The sequence below is a fragment of the Lithobates pipiens genome, unplaced genomic scaffold (genome assembly GCF_037356315.1).
Source record: "Lithobates pipiens isolate NorthernLeopardFrog02 unplaced genomic scaffold, aLitPip1_a1.2 Scaffold_8, whole genome shotgun sequence".
Taxonomy (NCBI): Eukaryota; Metazoa; Chordata; class Amphibia; order Anura; family Ranidae; genus Lithobates; species Lithobates pipiens.
This window is the reverse complement of record NW_027507903.1, coordinates 408,160,134-408,184,573: the sequence shown is the minus strand read 5'-3', so window position 1 is coordinate 408,184,573 and position 24,440 is coordinate 408,160,134. Positions and strand designations below refer to the sequence as shown.

Sequence of the window (24,440 nt, the reverse complement as noted above, 5' to 3'; positions counted from 1 at the left end):
CACAGCGGATGACCGTCACAGCAGTATATTGTCACCAGACCAGCAATTTCTCCTGACCAGTGCTACCAGTCAGTATCCTTAATCATTGATGCACAATTTGGTGTCCCTAATCACCGGCACTCATTTACAGTGTGCCTAATCTTCGCCACCCATTCACAGTGTCCCTAATCCTCTGTGAATAGCTGCACTCCTGGAACCCCAGGAACTCTTTTGTTCTTCCTTTCTTCAGCCTCCTGTACTTCCTGGCCAGTGAACTTTCCTGGGGCAGCCAAGTACCAGTAGGCTAGACTTGCTTGGTTTATAGAAACGGGGACTGCTATACTGTAGATGATGCTACACTAAGCTATATTCCCTGACCGCTTATACAGAGGCCACCATTACAGTACATTTGTTTTGACACAATCGGTTGCTTTTTGTGATACAATGTCCAGTACATAATGAGTCCACACAATGAAAAAGTCTGGCACAGTAGTAGAAAGTGCTTTGGGTTGTAATTATAACTATGTCCATGCTGTGTGTGAGAACGATTGTACTAAATCGACAACTTTGTGTAAAACAATGAATGAATTTTCTTTCCGCATTTTCCAAAAATTTGTGATAAAAAATTACATTTTAAAAAGACTCACTATGCCTTTCAGAAAATACATTAGAGTGCTTTCTTTCCAAAATGTGGCCATTTTGTTGGCTTTTCTCCTGTCCTGGCACTTCAGGGACTAAAGAAATATGATAGTCAGGAAATTACTGGAGATCCACAATTTATGTTCCTTGAAAGCCCAAATGTGCTCTTTGGATTTTGGGCCCCTGTACGCATATAGGCTATGAAAAGGTCTCACAAGTGTGGTATCCCCATACTCAGAAATCTCCTGCATTCAGAAGAGGAGCTTTGACTGTCTCTAAACTCTGCTTTTTTTTTTTTATATCATATGTTTCTGGACTGTTGAAACCTAAGCCATTTGGATATGGATGGGGGTAGCCTGGAATGCCAGCAGAGCAAGATTACCTAGCAGGATGTGTGCAAATGAGTGCTGATCACAATCTTCATCTGGAGAAAGGATTCACACACACCCCATGGCGGTGGGGTATGGGAATAGGAGAGCTTTGGTTCAGACCACCTGGTGATGGGAAGATTAAAGTTCCTAAATGCCTCACCTGCAAATCAGAATATCAAAAGGCCAGTTGTTACTGGAATGCTGACCTGAGTGAAGGCAGGTAATGCTGCCCCTTTGTGGACAATTAAATAAATGCCTATACTCCAAACAGTGCTAAACTCTGCTAAACTCCCCTAAACTGAATTGAAAAAAAAAAATGAAGGTTAGGTCAGTTTATAACACAGATTTTTCATTTCAGGATAAACAGTGTTTACAAGAAACCAGTATGCATGAGACCTAAAAGAGGTATGTGCAGGCTCATTGTGGTCACTGGTGATATCTGCATAGCAAGCCACTTTAAGGAACCATAAACAAGGCAGAGATAGAAAATACAGTTAACAGTTCGGGAACATAGTCGAAAACAGAAGCCAGGGTTTGGCAGTCAGAGTGGCTTATCAGATGAGCCAGGATCAGGGAACCAGAACCAGTGGTGTCAGGAGCCAAAAATCAGGAGCAGGAATCAGAAGAGAAGTTAGCCAGGCCAAGTCATACACAGAAACACACTGGAGATGATACCCAGGGGCACGAAGGAAATGAGCAAAGCTGTTTAAATAACCAAAATAGTCTGACTGTAGGCTGCATTAATGAGACAGGTAATGGTAATTAGGTGAGTCACAGTCGAAACAATGAATGGCTGGTAATTAACCGACAGCTGAGCAGCCTCTGTGCACTGAAAGAAAGAGCTGCTAGTAAAAAGCTAGTAAAAAGCAGGAGCCCAGCCCTGACACCCACCCATATGTCAAACTTCTCTGGTACCACAACATGAACAGCTCTATAACATGGCATATTTATTGAACAATGCTAAAAAAATAATAATAATGAAATGAATAACCAGCTGCAACTACATAGTTCCCAAATGAACACCATCACAGTGTGTGTTTGTGTGTATATATTGTTACACCCATAACAATATATGTTTTTGGTAATCACTGACAGTAAGTTAGTGGGGCAAGGAAAGCTTTCACAGGTATAAAAGTTTGCCTCTTCTGGAGAGTGTCATGGGTATAAAATGTTCTTGTGTTGTTCCAGTTGTGCCACAAGCATCATCTGAAGCCTCCATATAAAATGGTGAGTGCAAGGGTACTATGAAGTGACAGACAAGCCCATCCAAATCTTTTCAGGGTTACATAGTGTTGCTGAATGGCAGAATTACAGTTAGCATCTCTATATAGCAACAGTATACGTTCCAAATTTTTTAGTATTCTTCCACCCACACACAGTGATGTTGATTTACCCCATCTGTTTTTATACAAAAAGGAATACTACCCAACAGGCCATTAGTTAGCCATAAATCAGAAATAATGATAAGTTCCTCTGCGGTGACTAAAATTAGTACTACAACTTTTTACTTTAAGTCTTTTATGGTTAAAAATGTTCATTTTAAGAACACTCCTCATTCAAGTGTTTGGTGTCAGACTGAGCAAAGATAACTCTTTTCTAGTACCTCATACTCAAGCATATACAATCATTTTCTCTTGAGCTGATTTAAGAGAGCCAAAGGCAACTTAATCGTGATTCTAGGGGATAAACACTCATGAAATTAGTTAAATCCACAGGGAAAAAGACTCTAAGAAGATATTTTTCTTGAGCGAGAAAACTCAGCATATGAAAGTAATCTGCAGTAGAAAAAAAAATGTGAAATGGATGATGATAAACAAGCAACAATGCATAAAATAGACCGATTCTCTGCAGTGTTAAGGTCAGAGCTGTCCCAAGGGAGAGGGATGTGATTTAAACTTTCAAAATGTCAGCCCTAGCAATCTGTGTAGCCCAACAGTGGATACAGATTTTAGAAAAATGAAGAACATGGAGCCGACTGCTTTATTTTAACTCTGCTTTAGATGTTAAGCTGCTATTGATTTATCTGAGTTTACAGTGAAACTACTATATCTTATTTGCTGCAGCTAAGACAGAGGACAAATTTGCTTCTGAAGATATTGCCAAGTTATTTGAATACATGAATAAAACCACAGATTAACTGAAATATGACTTTACAGTGAGGTAAAAAAAAATAAGATACGAAAAATAGAAAGAATAAAAGTTGATTTCTAAAGTCAAATTGTCTATACACTTTGGGACTTGAAACTGAACTCAGCTACTTTGTGCAGGCATACTATAAGTTAAGTCCAGTGAGGTGCATGCCACCTCCTAGACTAATCTCTTATTTACATCTGAATGTTTTATGGAGTTCCAGGAAAATAGTTATCCTACAATTGGGGGCTCACAGAGCTTCTCACACAGGGCATATTAGCCAGCCCCTGCCCTTTGCGGCCCATTCAATGAATCCTTTGTATTTTGTGAATGAGTTGTGGTTAGGCAGGAGGAGGGGAGAGGGAAGGCTCTGCAGCTTCTGGAGCAGACCAGAAGGTCCAGCATCAGAACTCTGGAAATGTAATGATAGCTGGCGCTCCATAACACTGGCAGACTTAAATTAGAAAGAGATAAGTCCACAATTTGACATGCACCTTGTTGGACTTAACTTGTAGTTGCTGAATTCCTGACATTTAGCTTATATTAGATTTAAACCCTGGATGACCTTTTTATTTAATTGTGAATCAAACATTTGCCATGGTTTGGTTTTACATACAATTCTACTTTAACCTTTTTTTTTTAAGAATCAGATTGCTGATAATCTGCAGCCTTTTCAGCCACTTCCTGTCTACATGCATGCACTCCAGCAACAGCTTTGGAATGACTTATGATGGTGACAGAATGGCTGCCATTCACTGGGTGCATGTAGCTGTCACCCCATAACACAACATGCCTGAACAAGGACCTTGATGAGAGATTTGCAAAGGCATTATTTTAATAAAATATTTTAAGAGAGTAAAAGTAAGTTTTGAAACTGCATTAACATGTGATTTTCTTTTTTTTTTTTTTTTGTGATTAGTTTTGGACTTTCTTTAATACTGAAACCCAATTAAACAGCTAAATGCATTGATTAAATAGGTTTGTTTTATGTAACAAAGGTGATTTTGCCAAGTCAGTCTTGTCATCCAGGCACTACGTGCCAGAAAGAACATTTCTCTGTTGTAGTTCAGAAACACAGATTGGTTATCAAACAGGTCTCAGCTTATGGCTGTGTAATAAAGAAGCAGCACATTATTGTGACCATCACTCTGCTCTCTCTTCCTGTAAGCATGTTCAAATTCTTGACTTCTAAAATTTGCAAAACAACAAAGCTAGGAGTGGATAATGAGGTCATTATTTTTGGAAACTTTTGGTGAATTAAAATGTTCACTTTAAACCAACAATCAACTAAATATTACGGTTTCTCTTTAAAGGGCCAGTTCTCCCCAGAACGTGAAACCATTGTTCTGCACATGTTTCCTGCACTGCATTTAAAACGCACTGCAGTTTACGATCTGCAATGGGTTTTATGTTTGGTCACACCGGATTGCATAATACAAAGGTATCATGCGATCCGGTTGCAGTGAATTTCCAAAAGTAATGCATGCACTACTGTTGGTGCGGTGCTGGCTGATTTCAGGCCATTCAAAATGAATACACTGAAATTGCACCACATAGAACTGCATGTGACTTGCACAGGAACGGACAGCATGTTCCTATTTGATTTCCATTGGGAACCGGACCTAAGCCTCACTGTGTGGAGTTTGTAGAAAAAGAAATAGCCCTTAGGGGGACTAATGTGAATTCGAAGCAGATGGAGAGGACAAATGCAAGCAAGAATTTTAGCCTGAAATCCTTATGGTGCTGAATGTGTATGTTGGTACGCAAGAGGGAGTGAGTACAGCATATTCTCCATAGCAGTCAATAGTAAATTACTGATGAAATCAATGACTTGCCAGCTGCAAATGGTGGTGGTTTCAAATCAGATTGAGGGCAGCAACTGTAACATTCAACACATTATACAGTACATATGACAGATGTTACCGAGACCATTATTTGCCTTTGTAGAATAGGAAATACATAATAAGCAGTCAAATGCTTGGGAGAATGCAGCCAGCAAATGCACCTTACTACTAAAAAGATCTGGTTGGGTCCCTGAAGAGCACGACTAAGAAACAAATCATTCCCCATTCCATAAATGTGACCTTAGTGTATTTAATGCATTACCTAAAATAATAAATTTGTTTGCAATTTTAAGTAAGGAAGTAACCTTTAACTCTAGTAGTGTACACATCAATTTTTATTAGATGTTTAATGTCAAACTTTCTTATATGTGTGTGTTTTTTTTTTTATTTGTTTTTTTTAAGATAAGAGAAATTATTTAAAGTACAATTAAAAAGTAATTAAATGTGCAAGTTTGTTATTGCACATTGTCAGTCAATAGCTTAAAAAAAAAAAAAAAAGCCTGGAAAAAAGTGTAAATACTGAATATATATAAAAAAGAAAACAAGATGGAAAAAACATGATGACCTGAAGTTTCAGTTTGTAAGCTTGTGCTGAATTTCCCAAGCTGTCAAGTATTTGAAAACACTATTGAAGATCATGGGATATAGGAAGAAATACAGGCTGGAGCAGCTGCAGAAAAACGCTGCTAATTTAAATGAAGTTATGTCAAAATCTGTAGCCTGAAATGATGGATTTAAAAAAGACGATGAAACCTGTGCAACCTACTTAGCAAAAACAGGAATGTTGTACTTACCCCAATCAGTTACTTTAAGTTCATTAAGGGACAAGGGATTCAGTTATTCAGAGACAATTGGGTTATACTAACACCTACAGGAGGAATTGGACACAGAAAAAAGAAAAGCCTTTGGCCAGTGTGGGTATAACTCCTACCACTCCCATCCTGCATCCATTTTGCAGAAAAGCAGTATTAGGATGGCACAGACGACTTGTGCACAGAAGACCTGACAAAATAAAGACATTAACTAAGAATGACTATGCAAATGGGATAAAAACTAGTACTACATGAGATCAAACAATGAAATGCACCAGTTGTATAAAAGGAAAAGAAACCTTTGGACCTAATTCATTCTGATTTTTGCGGTCTAATGGAAAAATTTACTCCAGGGAAGAAGAGGTATTTACTCACTTTTATAGACGATTACTCCAGGTATATTACACTATATCTGCTACACAACAAAAGTGAAGAACCATAGAAACGTGAACAGTATTTAGCTCAAGTAAGCAACGCATTTGGCAAAATGCCGAGTGTATTATATACAGACAATGAAACTGAATATACAGGTGATGACACGCAGCGATTCTCAGAAAGCATGGCATAATATTTCAAACTACTGTAAAACCCAGAACAAAACTGGGTTGCAGAAAGAATGAACTGTGCTCTATGTGAGAGTGGAAGAACCATGCTGTTTGATGCAGACATGCCAACCACATACTGGGGGAAGACAATTATGACCGCATGCTATCTCCAAAATAGACTACCAACACCATATGAACTGTGTAATGGAAGGGTCCCCGAATTTGAACCATTTAAACATTTTTGGACATTCCAAAAGAAAAATTTACAAAATGCGATACTTGCACAAATCAATGTGTACTTTTGGGGTACAGTGAATCACAAAAGGGATATAGAATTCTACACCAAGACACAAACAAGTTAACCATCAGTAGAAGTGTAATTGCCGATAAACTTTCAGCATGTTCAAAATTTCATGAACACAAATGCTTTAAACTGAGGGAAAGTCCACATCAGTGCCACATGAAGATAAGCAACAAAGTGGCACAGGAATAGAAATGACTGCATGTCAATAAAGGCATGCCAGCCAAATGTATGTCCTATGTTGCTCGCGTAGCATTAAAATCAGGACCAGATTCATGGAATAAGATGCAAAGACTTCCAACTCATGAGAAACAGAAGTGGACCAGAATCTGTGACAAAACCACTTACAAGAAACAGATTTATAGCACAGAGATTCAAAATGGGACTTATATAATGAGTAGTTGTTGAGTGGGGGTGTTGGAATACATTGTTCATGTATTTTTGTACAAGTACTACAAATGTATTCTTCAGCCAGTAGATGGCAGTGTTTATAAGTTTGTTTATCCCTTACTTCTTCATAGTTTCATAGTTAGTAAGGTTGAATAAAGACACCAGTCCATCCAGTTCAACCTGAGTGAGTGTCTACCCCTATCCCTGTACATTGCACACTCACATTGGTTCCTACCCTCAAGAAGCCCACAATCCAAATTCCCCATTCATATACTAGGGCCAATTTTGGACAGAAGCCAATTAACCTACCTGCATGTCTTTGGAGTGTTGGAGGAAACCAGGGTACCCGGAGGAAACCCACGCAAGCACAGGGAGAACATGCAAACTCCAGGCAGGTAGTGCCGTGGTTGGGATACGAACCAGCGACCCTTTCTACTACTAGATGAGAGTGCTAACCACTACACCACTGTGCCGCCGTGTTCTTTTGCACAAAGCGCACAATTGTTTCTATCTTTACAGTTTTTTTTTGTTTTTACCAGGAGGTCCATATCTGGCATCCTCTACCTTTGACACAGATCCTGAAATATTTCCAGGTGTAAGGATCATTTCCCGGAGTACAGACACTGTTGACTGAGGTAGTCTGCCTGCCAGTTGTCCATGTCTGGAATGTGAATGGCGGACAAGCTGAAATATGGACTTCTGCCCCTCCTAAGATCCTTTAACTTTCTCCTGCCACAGCAAGACTTCTGATCCCTCACTGATGGTTGATACACACCAGTGCTGTGGAATCTTCTGGCCACATCCTGATGGGATGATCTTTGAGTCTGGTTGCCCAGCCTTGTAGAGATAACTAAATTGCTTGAAGCTCCAGAATGTTAATCGAGTCTCCTGGTCTAACCAAGTTTCTAGCCCTCTAGCCCTTCAGACTGGCAGCTATCACTGGATGTGTGAATTACCAGGCCAGAGATAAACTGGTTCTCGATGTCAGGCATGTCGGTTTGTCTAGATGCTAAACAGATTTGTCCCATGATGACAAAACCATTGTGTTGTATGGATCTAGAGTGGAACTGTAGCAAATGGGACTGCCTCAAAGTAAGCAACCATCAAGCTCAGAATTTTGATGCAGAATCACAGAGTTGAACTGTTCCTGGACTGCACAGGCTAGATCTGAGTGAAGAGCTAGATATTTTCCTGGGGTGGAAAGACTCTAGCCTAATTTTTGTCTAGGATGAGACACAGATATTCCAAGCATTATGTCAGTTAAAGTGGAGCTCCATCCAAAAGGGGGAGCTCTGCTTGTTCGCAACCCCCCCCAACTACCACATTTTGCACTCCGTGTGTGGGCAAGTCCATTCATTTCAAAAGTCCGGCGGACCCCCGCCATAGTCCAGCAGATTGTCCGCCGTCATAAAAGTCCGGTCGTGTGTGGGCGTGTGTGTGCAGGTCTGCTCATTCGAAAAGTCCGGCGGACATCTGCTGCAAAGTCCGGTGGGTTGTCAACCGGACTAAGTCTGCCGGATAGTCTGATCGTGTGTATGCGGCATAAGAGGGCATACCAGATGTTCCCTGACCAGGTGTATGGGAGAAACATAGGAAACTCTTTTTGGCCTCAGAGGAAGGAAGCATCTCCCCAGATCGAAGCCTAGGCTTCTTCTGCTGGGGCAAAAACGAGTATTGTTACCATTAGTATTGTTCTTTATGAAGCGGTCTAAAGATGAACAAAACAGATCTTCACCATAAAAAGGCATGTACTACAAGCGCTGTGCTGTTCACAGAGCAACATTTCATCCATGAGCTATTCACATATATAGAGACAGGACACTCATTTGGGAAATAAGACTGACATAGTTACATAGTTAGTCAATTTAGTTCAACCATATAGAAAAAATAAAAAAACAATATTAACATTATAAACCTGTGTGGAGCTGTAGTCATAAGATCTAAATGTTTTAGATTTAAATAGTTAGTAAGGACAGTAGCTGAATCCTTCGATATAAGCTTTTACAATTACCCTAAGGTCTTTTTCACATGACCAATCCGTTCAGGTCTGCCTGTCAGTTTTTTAGGTGGACGTGAACGGATGCTCCATAGACCTCTATGGAGCATCGGATATCAGCGGTGACATGTCCGCTGACATCCGACCCGCTCCGATCCAAAAAAAGTGTGAGGGAGGAAAAACCCACTTTTCCATATGTATGCTGATCGGATCGGGTGACGACGGACTCTCCGTCGTCATCCGATCTCCCATAGGGGAGATCGGCACTCTGACAGGTCCGTCCCTGCACAGAGACAGACCAGTCATCTTCCTGCTCAGCGGGGATTGACGGAGCAATCCCCACTGAGCAAGCGGATGTCCACGGGGCGGATCATCACTGATCCATCCTGTGTGAAAGAGCCTTAAGTTTTGACAAATGGACATAAAAGCTATGGCAGGTTGCATGGCTGGGTCTGATAATGAAAACAATGATTTGGAAAATGCTTCCAGGTGTTTCCCAATGTTAATTTTAAACAAGGGCGCCTCCTCAACAGCCATGGTTAGTGTTTTAATATTAAGGCAGCATATAACCAGATCCACAGTGGGTACCTAAGCATGTTGAGAATTGGAAGGGCTGGCAAAATGCTTTTTTGTCAGCCAGTGTCAATTCCTTCTGTGGACGGCAGTATAAAAACAAAAAAACAAAAAAAAGTTTCTGTAGAAATGAAAACTGGATACCAAGAAGTGCATACATGCACATTTCAAGTGCCCCAGAAATCCTCAAAGACAGGGCATTTTAATATGTATACACAAGCATCTGCAAGGAAATGTGCAAGCTGGTATGCTAGGGAGCTTTCCAGGATGCTTGGGAATATTGAAAGGGTAATGTGTTAACAATTCAATGTACATTGTTTGTAAACATACACAAAAAAATGCTATGTGTTCTGGCACATACAGTATCTCATAAAAACATTTTTGTAAATAATTTATTATATATTTTCATGTGACAACACTGCAGAAATGACACTTTGCTAAAATGTAAAGTAGTGAGTGTACAGCTTGTATAACAGTGCAAATTTGCTGTCCCCTCAAAATAACTCAACACACAGCCAGTAATGTCTAAACCGTTGGCAACAAAAGTGAGTACACCCCTAAGTGAAAATGTGCAAATTGGGTCCAATTAGCAATTTGTCCTCCCCGGTGTCATGTGACTCATCAGTGTTACAAGGTCTCAGGTGTGAATGGGAAGAAGGTGTGTTAAATTTGGTGTTATTGCTCCCACGCTCTCATACTGGTCACTGGAAGTTCAACATGGCACCTCATGGCAAAGAACCGTCTGAGGATCTGAAAAAAAGAATTGTTGCTCTACATAAAGATAAGAAGATTGTCAAGACCGTGAAACTGAGCTACAGCACGGTGGCCAAGACCATACAGTGGTTTAAAAGGACAGGTTCCACGAAGAACAGGCCTTGCCATGGTCGATCAAAGAAGTTGAGTGCATGTGCTCAGCGTCATATCCAGAAGTTGTCTTTGGGAAATAGATGCATGAGTGCAGAGGTTGAAGGGGTGGGGGGAGTCAGCCTGTCAGTGCTCAGACCATGCGCCCCACACTACATCAAATTGGTCTGCATAGCTGTCGTCCCAGAGGGAAGCATCTTCTATGGATGATGCACAAGAAAGCCCACAAACAGTTTGCTGAAGACAAGCAGACTAAGGACATGGGTTGCTGGAACCATGTCATGTGGTCTGATGAGACCAAGATAAACTTATTTGGTTCAGATGTCAAGTGTGTGTGGTGCAACCAGGTGAGGAGTAAAAAGACTGTGAAAGACTGAAGTTTTTCTTGCCTACAGTCAAGCAAGGTGGTGGGAGTGTCATGGTCTGGGGCTGCATGAGTGCTGCCGTCACTGGGGAGCTACAGTTCATTGAGGGAACCATGAATGCCAACATTTACTGTGACAAAATTAAGCAGCGCATGACCCCCTTCAGAGACTGGGCTGCAGGGCAGTATTCCAACATGATAACTACCCCAAACACACCTCCAAGACGATCACTGCCTTGCTAAAGAAACTGAGGGTAAAGGTGATGGACTGGCCAAGCAGGTCTCCGGACCTAAACTCTATTGAGCATCTGTGGGGCATCCTCAAATGGAAGGTGGAGGAGCGCAAGGTCTTTAACATCCACCAGCTCCGTGATGTTGTCATGGATAAGTGGAAGAAGACTCCAGTGGCCACCTGTGAAGCTCTGGTGAACTCCATGTTCAAGAGGGTTAAGGCAGTGCTGGAAAATAATGGTGGCCACACAAAATAGTGACACTTTTGGCCCAATTTGAACATTTTCACTTAGGGGTGTATTCCCTTTTGTTGCCAGCTGTTTAGACATTAATGGCTGGGTGTTTGTGAGATACTGTAACATGTATGTGCATTAAGGGGACATAAAACATAAAGGGGAGCCCCACCATCCCTCTTCATCATCACAAGATACTATTGTGGCAATGATTCTTAAAACTACAAGTCATTTCCCTTGGCATTTTACTTTCTGGATCTAGAATAGACGTTCCAATGCCTAGTATTTAAACACCATTTTGTGACAATGCTATGCGAGATGAAATGCTTTCACCCTGCATTCCATTGTTTAAAAAGGTTATTAATAGCAGTGAATTGTTCAATTACTCTAGCAAATGTGCTCTAAATTTGTGTCGCTTTAGAAATAACGAGACAAGAATGTTTGCATTAAAATTGCGGTTCCTATTCTAAATGTAACCTTTTAACCTGAGGGTAAAAGAAATCAGCAATGTGTTTGCCACCTAATTACCGTCTCATTATAGTTCTGTTCAAATGAGTTGTTTTGTCCTACCATTGACAGCTATTGGCTCACAGCAGTGGAAATGCCCAAAGGAAAAGTATATTTAGGTTACCTTTTTTTTTTCCAGCACTATCTCTTATGAAATTTTTCTCACTTAGCTTAACTCATTAAGGCTTGTATATACTCATACCTAACGAGAGCATTTGACAGCAGAAATGAGTAAACGGAACTGCTAGGTTCAAGACCTTGACTGATCTGAGAATAGCAAATAACTCATTTTCAGCTGACTCTGCCTTACAGAAACAGCTTTAAACATATATAAAATTAAAATTTAAATAGGATATCCACTGTGTTTTCTTTCCCTGAAGGAATACAGCTAACAATATAGGCTTTTCAGCACATATCCCCAGAACAAGAGGAATTGCAGGTTCCCTGTAATCATTAAATCACCACATACTGTATAGACACCTAAAAAAATGGTCTCCCTCTGAAAACACCAGCTTTTTGCTGATGGAGGCAAGACTTCCCATATCCAAGATGCATAGTAGAATGAGTAGGAATTGGGAGGAGTTTATGAGTAATTTACATTCATTTTGCTTCAGGCTGGCAAAATATTGCTATACTCTGGACCCCACAAGCATTTGCCACAAAACAAAAACCACAATGAATTAAAACTTACATCTACCTTTCATTAAGCTTGAGGATGGGGGGTTATTTTCCTGCCACAGAAGGAACCTCATAGAAAAAAACAAAAAAGGCATTGTGAATCTGTCTGTGATCAGGTAGCAAATAGTTTTTTGAATCTTACTCGAAGTTTGCAACTTTGCCATGAATTCCACAGAATTCTATGAGAGGCAATTTTTGTTATTCAGTTTTGGCCATTGTGATGTCAGTGGTTGATGATGTCACAAGGGGTGACATCACCGGGTAGCACTGCCCCTTAGTTATTTAAGTACTGTCCGACAGCGGACCTGGCAGACAGCAGGAGTCTTCGTCGGGCATGTTTTTTTTTCCTGGTGGCCGTGGTGTCAGGCATCGTGACTGATGATGAATTGACCCCAGGGGGACAATATTTTTGTTTTTTAAATAAAGGACTTTTCAAAATCTTCCTATTGTCTGTTCAGGGCATGTGTCCTGGTAAGGTTCCACATGCCCCGGCTCGGCCCCCTCCCCCCTTTCCTCACCTGCCACGCTGTATGGTCGGATAAGCGTCTGGTATGTATTCTGCCATTTATTTCATTTTTATTTTGCACGAGGTTCCTCTCAAAATCCATACCAGACCTTGTAGGACCTGGTATAGATTGGGATTGGAAGGGGGGGTAGACTTCACACTGTTTTTTTTCTAATTCACTCCTCTGACAGCTGATGACTCATTGGTTGTTAAGGACGTGATGGCCACCTGGCATACATTCTACATGTCTACATTCCATAGATGTGCCAGGAACTCATGGAAGTGACAAACCCAAACCTCATTCCCAATAAAGAATTGATCTAGGAAATTCTAGGAAGTACGCATACTAAGATTCTTCATTCAATAGTACTGTGACAGACAGATTTAAAAAACTGATGGAAAATGTAGTTCTTGCTTTTGGGGATGGCAGCCCATACACCTGGGAGCATTACAATAGGGTATGTACCATTATCACTGTACCATCAATTAAGTGGTGTGGCTGGAGCCATATTAGTTATGTAAGAAATTCAATACACAGTTTGGATGCACCAGGCACGTCTCCTGTGTACTACCTATAGAAGTCAACCGCAGAAAATCCCACAACAGAACATTACATCACACCAAAATCTAGAGATCTTTGAAGCAAGACTTTTAAATTCAAAGTAAAGTTTACTGTATTAATCAGAAATTGATTTTGCTGATGTATAGACACTCAGCATAAACGTTGTAAAGTGTAAGCCTCCAATAAGGAATAAAAAGGTCTTAAACAAAATGCTAATTTCATCATAAATGGTCTTCTTCAGGAGGGAGGCATGTCTTCAGTAAAAAGGAGTGCAAGAAGCTCAGTACATATTACAAGAGATACAGTTATTATGCAACACCAATTTTGACTTCAAGTGTAAGTGAACCAAAAAGACAGCTTGTGACAAACCTGAAGCTATCAGACAGTTAGTGGATTGCTGATTATTGATTAAATGATCTGTGACAGATCTGTATTTGGAACAAACTCCTCCGAGGTACAAGGCCATTAGTTATTGGAAGTACTAATTTCACTCTAAAGCTAAAGCATCTGATGTTGCAAAAACTTAAGTAAAGGCAACGTGGTACAAACAGCAAATCCACCACTGGGCTCCTGAAAGGACACCAGAAAGGAAAAAAAAAAATGTATACCGCAAACAATGAAGAATGCAGTTAGAGTTAGAAAACAACATATCTTTTACAAATGTGGTGGAGTAGTGTATCCACTGCAATATCTTCATTCATGTACCTTAAATGCACAATAATAAATGTACTAATTACGCTATAAGTTCTTCTGTTCATTTGTTTCATTTGTTGAATATTCTTTGGTAAAAATGGACAGTCTGTGGTAAACATTCGGTGGTGTCACAACAGGGTGTGTACACTAGGGTTGGGAATTAAATTACTTCTATAATAATTCAACATACAATTTGGAGGCTCCAACGTGTCTCCTCTGTTGCATCTCAAATTTATATGCTGGATAATGAGTTTCTAACAGTGAGAGTAAAGCAGCATTAAAACTGTTCTATGTATAAACATTTTTCTTTCCAAGCAGCAGACAGGGACAGATTGTTGCAAAGTCCCTGGGCATTTTGTAGGCAAAAAATAGCTTTAACCAAGCAAATAAAAGATTACTCTTCATGAAGACATAATGTTACTATTGTCAAAGCCGATGCAAGGATTTTTGTCTACACATGCGAAGGTGCATTTTGGACCCCTACCCCCCCCCCCCCCCCCCCCATCTGCATTCTTTCCAACTTTTGAACTTTAGAATACATTCCTTCCAACTTTTGAACTTCAGAATGAGGGACTTGAGGAATGAAGTGACCTGGGGTGCATGTAACTTAAGAGCATGGTTAAACAAGAGCAGGGATTCCTTGTGCCTATAAAATATGCTTTCCAATAATATGTATCATAAAAATAAGCCACAAGCAAAAGTCTCACACATATATATAACCCCCAGCACAATCATCACAAAAAAAAAAAAAATGAAAAGTTTCAATTGCATATGGTTTTGCAGACAATATACATTCCCGTATCCAATCGGTTTCAGCCCTTATATAATTGACAAGAGCAGGCTGATGTTTTTTTTAGGGAGCCCCAATGGGGGCCCTGCAGCTCCTTCATCTGAAGGAAACAGATTTCGGGGGAGAAGAAGAAAAACGAGAGGAAGACAAGCAGGAAGGAAGAACAAAAAAGAAAGAAACCCCATTCGATATGGGCATTTTTAATATAAGTGGTTCTGTTCTTTCTGAGGATGAACTAAGAGACGTTGATAAAGCCCTCAAGTTCACCCGGGTACGTAATCTTAGTAAATTTAACACATATGTCAACCTTCAAAAGTTTGTTAGGAGTCTGAACATTAAGAAGTATTTTCTATCTAAGCCTGCCGAAAGAGCCTCGTTAGTCCCTATGGGGACGCATTCTAATTTGGGGAATAAATTCATTTTCAATCCCCCCAATGTAGACATGAAGCATATACAGTATCTCACAAAAGTAAGTACACCCCTCACATTTTTGTAAATATTTTATTATATCTTTTCATGTGACAACACTGAAGAAATGACACTTGGCTACAATGTAAAGTAATGAGTGTACAGCTTGTATACCAGTGTACATTTGCCGTCCCCTCAAAATAACTCAACACACAGCCATTAATGTCTTAACAGCTGGAAACAAAAGTGAGTACACCCTAAGTGAAAATGTCCAAATTGGGCCCAATTAGCCATTTTCCCTCGCAGGTGTCATGTGACTCGTTAGTGTTACAAGGTCTCAGGTGTGAATGGGGAGCAGGTGTGTTAAATATGGTGTTATCGCTCTTACTCTCTCATACTGGACACTGGAAGTTCAACATGGCACCTCATGGCAAATAACTCTCCGAGGATCTGAAAAAAAGAATTGTAGCTCTACATAAAGATGGCCTAGGCTATAAGAAGATTGCCATAACCCTGAAACTGAGCTGCAGCACAGTGGCCAAGACCATAGAGCAGTTTGATAGGGCAGGTTCCACCCAGAAGAGGCTGTGCCATGGTCGACCAAAAAAACACTTTTGGTATGATAGGCAATTTTTCCTCCAAATCATGGGTGTAGCCATGGGGGCTAAGTTTGCCCCTAATGTGGCAAATGTATTTATGGCTCGGTGGTCCTAGGCAACTAGTTTGCTACAAACGCTACATTGATGACTTGATTATTGTTTAGGGTGGTGATTTACACAGCCTTGAGGCATTTTTACTTAGGCTGAACAACACCAAAATTATTTCTTGAAGCATTGATACCGAACGTATGGTGTTCCTGCATTTGGACATTTGTAAGAAGGGGGATCATTTTAAAATACATAATTATTTTAAGCCCACAGATAGGAATGGGTACATCCCACTAGATAGCTGTCACTACAGAAGCTGGTTGTGTAACATCCCTAGGGGCAAATTTATTCACCTAAGGTGCAATTATGCCTTGGAGTCAGATTACCAGGATCAATCACAAGGTTTCTCCAAAAGAGTTACCAAATGGAGCAGGTCAACTCAGATAGGGATAAGATAGGGAGTCTTGATAGACAAGCATTGGAAACATGAGTATAAAATTCTTCTAGATTATAGTGTGCAATATAGGCAGTTTGAGCCGATTGCTTTGAAACATTAGTAAGTGCTCAAGAAAGATATGGTGTTGTGTGCAGTTCACCCTAATTGATCCCAATTTATCTATAGATGAGCACCGACCTTGAGAGATGCCATTGCTCCTTTGTGATTGACACACCTATGATTAGGGAAAATACAATTTTTTCATTCTTGGTGGGTTTCTATGCCTGTGGTAGGTGTCCAGCATGCTAAAAATGTAAATGAAGCTTATCCTCATTGGGAATTTTTCTAAACATTTATCTTTGTTTTGCCTGTTCCGTAATAAGCTCCCAGAACTCCCCTGCGAGGGAGATCTGTCTCTGTTATGATTTTGATCCTTCAATAAAACCTTTTAAAATAAAAAAAAAATAAAAATGTAAATGTAACATCAAAAAAAGTACCTCTACCAGTCAGAATAATCAGATTAAAAATGTGATAACATGCAGCACACAAGGGGTGGTGTATATGCTGGAGTGCAATTGTGGACTCCGGTATATTGGTAGAACATCTAGGTCCTTTAGTGTGCACATTGGGAAACAAAGCAGCCTCCGCATATAGAGGGCATATGGCCTGGTACAGTTCAGGAGGAGGGGGTACTCTCTTGTTCCTTCCTCTTTTCCTGCGGCCTGCCAGGTTGCGTGCTCGGATAAGGGTCAGATATGGATTTTAAGGGGACCCCCGCTAAATGTTTTTAATTTTTTTTATTCGGGGTTCCCCTTAATATTCATACTTTTAGAAATATAATTTTGCTGTGGTAATGTTCTAAACACAGGAAAAATTTGCCATTTTACAGGCATACTATAGACAACCCCCAGGCAAAATATTTAAAGGAATATTTATTTTTATTGTTTCACTTTAAGCATTAAAAAAAAATCACTGCTCGTGAAAAAAACAACGGTTTAAAAAAAAAAAAAAAAAATTGCATTGATACATGTCCCCTTAAAAGTCTTTAAAATAAGCACTTTTAATTATTCATGTTTGTGTCACATAGACTTTAATGGTGTTCATGTGATTTGCCAATTTTTTTGCCTGTTCGAATGTTCTGCAGTGAATCAAATAGGAGGGTGTTCGGGTCATCCCTTATAACTCTTTGTGCGGTCTGGCATGATTTCAGCCTATTCAAACTGGCCATAAATCCTGGAGCCCAATGCCAAAATGCCACTACCTGGATCCACTGACTTGCCTGGCCAGGGGCGCTCTAATGTGGACAATTGCCCCGCATCTCTAGCAAGGTTCCCAGGGTCCCAGATGCCTTGTTTGTCCCCTTTGTAGAAGCCAGCATCTCTTTGATTTAGGTGGGGGGCTAAGAGTATAGTGTATGTCCTAGGGGGCGCTTTGGGAGGAAAGAGGACTCGTGCTGAGGGGAGGGTGGTCAAATTTAATATCCACCCCCCTTCTAGCACAAGCCCCCTCTCCTCCCAAAACATCTCTTAGGACATATAGTATCATCTTAGCGCTCCCCCAAATCACTGCAACAATTTATTTCCACCTGGTTTACATCATCCTGCTGTGTTCCCTTTCCCATGCCCCCCCCCAACCCAAAAGTGTCATGTATATTGTTTGCAATAATCACAGACCTCAGATCAGCGCAGAGCACACTTAGCGATGTCTCTCCTCCTACCCGGCTCCTCCTCTCTGTGTATAGGAATACTTCACAGGCGAGGAGGTGGAGACTGTGGCTTCAGTCCGCTCTGTAAAAGGTGGCTGGTGGGAGGGGAGAGATGCTGGGGGCCACACAGAGCAGATATTGCAGCATGTGGGACCCAAACACAAGATGTGGGGCAGGTGATACTGATGCCCACACTAGCGCGCTCCACCTGGGCAAGTGACTGGAGCCAAGTGCCAGATTGTTCTGCCACTTGGCTCTGCTTCAGGATTCACCGGGACTCCAGGAATAATCCAGGAGGTATGGGAATTTACCACCCCCCGCCACCCTGGCGCCCTCAGGCGGCTGCATGAGCTGCCTTATGGTGGCACTGGTTCTGACTATAGTGCATAGTGTACTGAAGATATATTTCTATATTTTGCCATCATAACTGGAAATAACATTGACCATAGATGAGCAAATTCTAGCCATTGTTATCCTGACTGCTGAGTTTCCAAAATAAGTTGTCTGCAACTCAGTAACTTTTGACATAGTTATGCTGCGTACACATGACCACACTTTGACGGACTAGGTCCAACTGTCTTCCTGACGGACTTTCGGCAGAGTTCCGATGGACTTTCCGAATGAACGGACTTGGCCACACTCAAGCACACCAAAGTCAGATGGATTCAAACGTGATGACGCACGACCAGACTAGAATAAGGAAGTTCATAGCCAATAGCTGCCATAGCATCAATTTTCATTCATCAGACTAGCATATAGATGAACGGATTTTTTTGTCCGGACTGATTTGAAACATGTTTTATTTCTAGGTCCGTCTGACTTCTGGGGAGAAAAAAAAAAGTCTGCGGGTTTATTCCCGCTTTAAGACCAGCTATTGGACTAGGGTAGGAGGGAAAAAGAAAGACTCAAGATAGTTGTCCTAATGCCGCGTACACACAATCGAATTGTCCAGCAGACTTAGCTCGGGCAAACAATCCACCGGACTTTTTAATGAACGGACTTGGCCACACATGGACACTCTGAAAGTCTGGCGATTTCTAACGCGATGACGTACAGCACGTACGACGGGACTAGAAAAAGGAAGTTCAATAGCCAGTAGCCAATAGCTTCCTTCTCGTACTTGCTTCTGAGCATGCGTCATTCTTAGTCCGCCGGACTAGCACACTGACGAACGGATTGTCCGCTGAAAGCCCAAGTCTGGCAGACACATTTTGAGTCAATACTACTTTCTAAGTCCGCCGGACTTTACGATGAAAAAGTCCGCTGGAGCCCAGACACGATCGAATTGTCCGGCGCAATTCGATCGTGTGTACCCGGCATAAGAGAGCGTCAAATGTAAATCTGCCCTCTGAGCACCTTTACATGTTCAGTGAAATGATCATTTCCTTCTGTGTGGAGAAAAGTAAAGGATCGCTAAATAACAGCTAAAGATAATCCGATTCAGGTTTCACGGCAAATCAGACTATGCGTTATTTTGATATTTTGACTTGAATTGCACAGTTCATCACATTTTAACACTTTGGAATTAATTACACCTAGAACTTGCAAATGAATATTCATGGCCAGAAACAGCAAATCTGATTGGCCTATTCTACATCGATTCACAATGTTCAATAATCAATTTGCTCATCTCTGCTTTCACTCCTGCATGTTAATTAGTGGTTGGTTGGTTGGTCATTAACCCCTTCATGCAGCAAAGTTTCCATGGCATTGTTACACATACTGAACTGGATATTGACAGTCAAGTGTTCAGGTTCTTCAGTGCTCTGTATTTGAATAGTAAACTGGCAATGCAGATACTTAACAACAGCAAGAGTTGAAAAATGTAAATTCAGTGTTATAGCTCTTTACTTACAATCGTCAAAACTGAAGTCCCAGCTGTTTAGTCTTTCACGGATCAGTTAATCAGGATAAAATCTGTGTGAAAATCTGAAATGGAAAAAAGTAAAACATTAAATATGCAAACATTTGTAAAACTACAATCCCTATAGTTTTATCCCATTTGATTTTTGTTGTTGTTGTTTTGCAGTCTAAACTAATAGGGAATGAAGCATTTAATGGCGAGGCAGCATGTCCTACATTTAAGTACTATAAATAATTTAGAAGTAAATTGGTTTCATCAGTGTTTTACACCAATGTACTTATTGACCTGTTAACAAGCAAGCATATTTATTTACAGCACAGAAGCCGGAGCAGTGCAACACTGTCAGAAAGTGAATGTACTGCAAACAGAAAAACCTTTTATATGTACGGTAGTCTTGAAGATTTGCATTTAATGACAGCTTTATGCAACATTAAAAGGAAATTAAAAGGTACCTTTACCTATAAATAACACATATGGTAGAGAAAAATGCATGAATAAAGTGAAAATGTTACATTATAAAACAGATCTATATAAAACGTAAAGCTTCTTTTTTTTTTTTTTTTTTTTTTTTTTCTTTCAAAATATTTTATTTTGTTCAGAAATGAAGTAGTACAGAGATGCTGACACCTCAAATAGAGCTAAACAAGCTCAAGTAACAACAAAGATAATTCGAAAAATCATATAACAGTAAAGTCAATCTTAGAAGCCTGTTGGGGAGGTTTGGTAGCGAGACAATAATGTAGGGAGATCTGAACTAGATAGGTTACCATTTCTCCTATTAGAGGAGGGGACCTCAAAGGGGTTCTACCGGAAGTAATAGTTAAGGCTTCTTAAAGTGAGGTAAGAGATATATAAGAGCCCCAGAAAAGATAAACTTGGAAAGAATAACTGAGGAAACCTTGTTCCCGCGCCCCAATTGGGATCACGCTGCACGAGAACCAGGTTCCTCCCATCAGAACTGAAAATGGGTAACCCTCCCCTTGTCATAACTGCATCCAACTAGAGGGGGTTGTTGTTATGGTTGATCAGTATCCCTGAGGGAAGAGGAGGATAGCCCTCCGAAGGGATAGATAAAGAGAAGGAAAGATGAAAGAAAGAAGTAAAGATAATAGGAAGGAGATAAAGCATTCTCAGTGGTCACTCTAACTTAGTGTTTGTACTGCGGGGATCCCAGGAATCAGAGAGATCCCCACATACTGGGCCCAAGGCTCCCAGGTCAATTCAAAACTTTGCTTCCTATCCAAGAGAGAACTAGCTAGTTTTTCTTGGGACATAATCCAGGAGATTTTTCTAATGGCGAGTCTGACGGAGACCCCGGGTTGTTTCCATGATTTAGCTATGGTCATTTTAGCCCCTAATAAAATAAAGTGGATTAGCTTCCGCTTATATTTAGAGATGAGAGGGAGATGTGCATTAAGTAAAGCAGTCTCGGGTAGCCTGGATAACTCGTGGCCGGTTACTTTTTTGATAATAGTGAATATCTTTTTCCAGAAGTGTCTAATTCTAGGACACTCCCACCATACATGAGATAATGTTCCCTGCAGATGACAGCCCCTGAAGCACAAAGGGTCAGCCGAAGGAAACATCTTGGCCATCCTTGCGGGAGTGAGGTACCATCTGGAAATTACTTTTACGCTAGCTTCCATTAGGGAAGTATTAATTATTCCTTTAAAGGCCATAGAGAAGGCTGATTGCCAGGTTTCCAAGGTCCAGTGGAACTGAAGATCTTCCTCCCAGGACGACATATAAGAGGACTTCCCCGTAGGGAATAGCAGTGAAGTGTAGATAATGGATATCCCCCCCCTTTGTTCCACCGCCTGACCACACCAACGCTCATACTCTGAAAAACAAGGGGGATTTGGTTTTTCTAACCACAAGCTGTGTAGGAAATGGCTAATTTGTCCGAATCTGAACTTCTCCGAACTCGGGAGGTCCAATTTGCTAATGCAATGAGCAAGGGAAATTGGTCCAATGTTAGAAAAGAAGTGACCTATTCGGTACAGCCCTTTATCAAGCCACCATTGGAAAGCTTGGATCTCTAAACCGGGGGGGAATTTGGGGTTCCGGAAAATGTGTGACAGGGGGGTTGTGTTGGAGACGATATAAGGGTTCCGCTTTAATTTGTCCCATAAGGCTAAGGAGTGGGAGAGAGTGGGAGCCATGATTGGAGGTCTGCATTTGGGTGAGGACCAAAGTAGGAAGTCTATAGTATTGAGTGGGGCTGCTAAGCTTTCTATTTGTAGCCAGTCAGGCTTCTCCCCCTTAAAATATAAAACTGAGATTTGCGCAAGTCTGGCTGCTTGATAGTATTTATATAAGTGTGGGAGGCCTAAGCCCCCTTTTTTACGTGTTAAGTAAAGTGTTTGTTGGGGCAATCTGTAACCTGCTCCACCCCAGATAAATTTCAGAACCTTGCTTTGGAAAGCACGGAGATGATCCAACCGTATCGGGATCGGGAGGGCTCTAAAGAGATATAGGAGTCTTGGCATTAGGGTCATCTTAATGGCATTGATTCTACCCATCCAGGAGATATGATGTGAAGACCACACCTTTAGGTCTTGTTCGAGTTTGCGGAACATGGGAGGATAGTTCTTTTCATATAGGGTTTCGAACCTGGGAGTAAGATTTATGCCGAGGTATTTGATGGTCTGGTCATTCCAGTCAAACTGAAAATTCAATTTAAGTGAAGCCACCGTAGGTGGGGGGAGGGAGACGTTGAGGGCTTGTGATTTAGAGAAATTTACTTCCAATCCAGAAATTTTCGCGAAGGATGATAAAGTGTTGCAAAGATTTGGTAGGGAGATAAGGGGGGAGGTGATGAAGAGTATCAAGTCGTCAGCGAACAGTCCGCATTTGTGTTCCTGCTGCCCACAGAAAACCCCTTTGATGTCAGGGTTCACCCTGATCGCAATTGCTAGAGTTTCGATCGCAATTGCGAAGAGTAGCGGGGATAAAGGGCACCCCTGTCTAGTACCTCTAGCAATCTTAAAAGGGGTGGATAAAAATCCCTGCGATTTAATAATTGCTGTGGGTGTAGAATAAAGTGCTTTTATCAATCCCCTAAAGCGATCTCCAAATCCCCAACGCTCCAGGAGCCCAAAAAGGTATTGCCAAGACACTGAGTCGAAGGCCTTTTGTATATCTAATGAAAGAATCATCCCCTGTTGTTTGGGTCCACTAGGCCAATTTGATTGGAGAATGGAGATCACGTCTATGGTTCGCCTAGTCTGGTCTGGGCCTTGTCTGCCTGGGATAAATCCAACCTGATCTTTATGCACATATGTTCGGATAAAGGAGTTTAATCTATTTGCGAGTATTTTAGTGAGGATTTTGAGATCGTTATTGATCAATGAAATGGGTCTGTAATTACTTACTTCTTCTGGGTTTTTGTCTGGTTTTGGGATCACTGTCAAGAAAGCAGAGTTCAAGTCCGGGTGTAAGGGAGAACCAGAAACTTTTTCATTAAAGAAATTTGTCAAGTATGGGGCCAGTGTCTCCGCAAAAGACTTATAATAGGGTACCGACAGGCCGTCTGGGCCAGGGGCAGAGCCCGTCTTTAAGTTCCGTATAACCGCTAGTGTTTCTTCTACGGTAATCCTCTCCTCCATGATTGCTCTATGTTCATCTGAGAGGGATGGGATAGGTAAAGAGTCCAAAAAGTTAGCGGAGAGACTAGGGGGTCCCTGACAGTCGTCTTTATACAATTTGGCATAAAATTCCCGAAAGGCCGAGATGATTTTTGTGGGGTCAGAAGTGGTTATGTGGTCATGAGTCCTGATTTTGGGGATAGTCCTGCATCTCATTTTTGGAGAGAGTTTATTGGCTAGCATTCGCCCCAGTTTGTCTGTGTGAGAATAAAATTTGGCCCCTGACCATCTCAACTGTTTCTCAGCCCTCGCCGTTAATGCTAAATTTAGTTCTAGCTTAGTGGAACGTAAAGCTTCTTTTATGTTACTTAGTATGCATATAGTAACATGTTACTAAGAAACGGCAACAAATGCCACATATAGCTTGTACATAGGATAAGTGGTGAATTGCCAATTACATATGTACTGTATACTATATTTGTTGCTTTGTAGTATAGCAATTGTTCTTTCTTGATCATACATCACGGGACACAGGAGCTTCATTACATAGTGGGTTATATAGGCACCTCTGGTGATTGGACACTGGTTGACCCCAATTAAGGAGAATTCCTCCCCTATATAACCCCTCCTATATGGGAGGCACCTCAGTTTTTTCGCCAGTGTCTATGGTGATGGTCACGTAAAACTTTAGCTCTATGCAGGTCCCTGCGAGGGCCTAAGGGCTACAACAAACCGGATCCATACCTCGGGCCGATATTTGACTCCCAAGATGGTATGGCACCCGGA

The 24,440-nt window shown here is 41.1% G+C and overlaps 1 protein-coding gene across 1 annotated transcript in view; it reads right to left on the bottom strand.

Annotated features, from left to right (window-relative positions):
• Positions 1-24,440, bottom strand: part of ATP10B (ATPase phospholipid transporting 10B (putative)) — a 673,184-nt gene that overhangs the window by 386,876 nt on the left and 261,868 nt on the right. Inside the window, exon 4 of the mRNA XM_077474114.1 lies at positions 20,059-20,132. The gene's annotated coding sequence lies outside the window, so the exon portion shown is untranslated. The remainder of the gene's footprint in view (positions 1-20,058; positions 20,133-24,440) is intronic.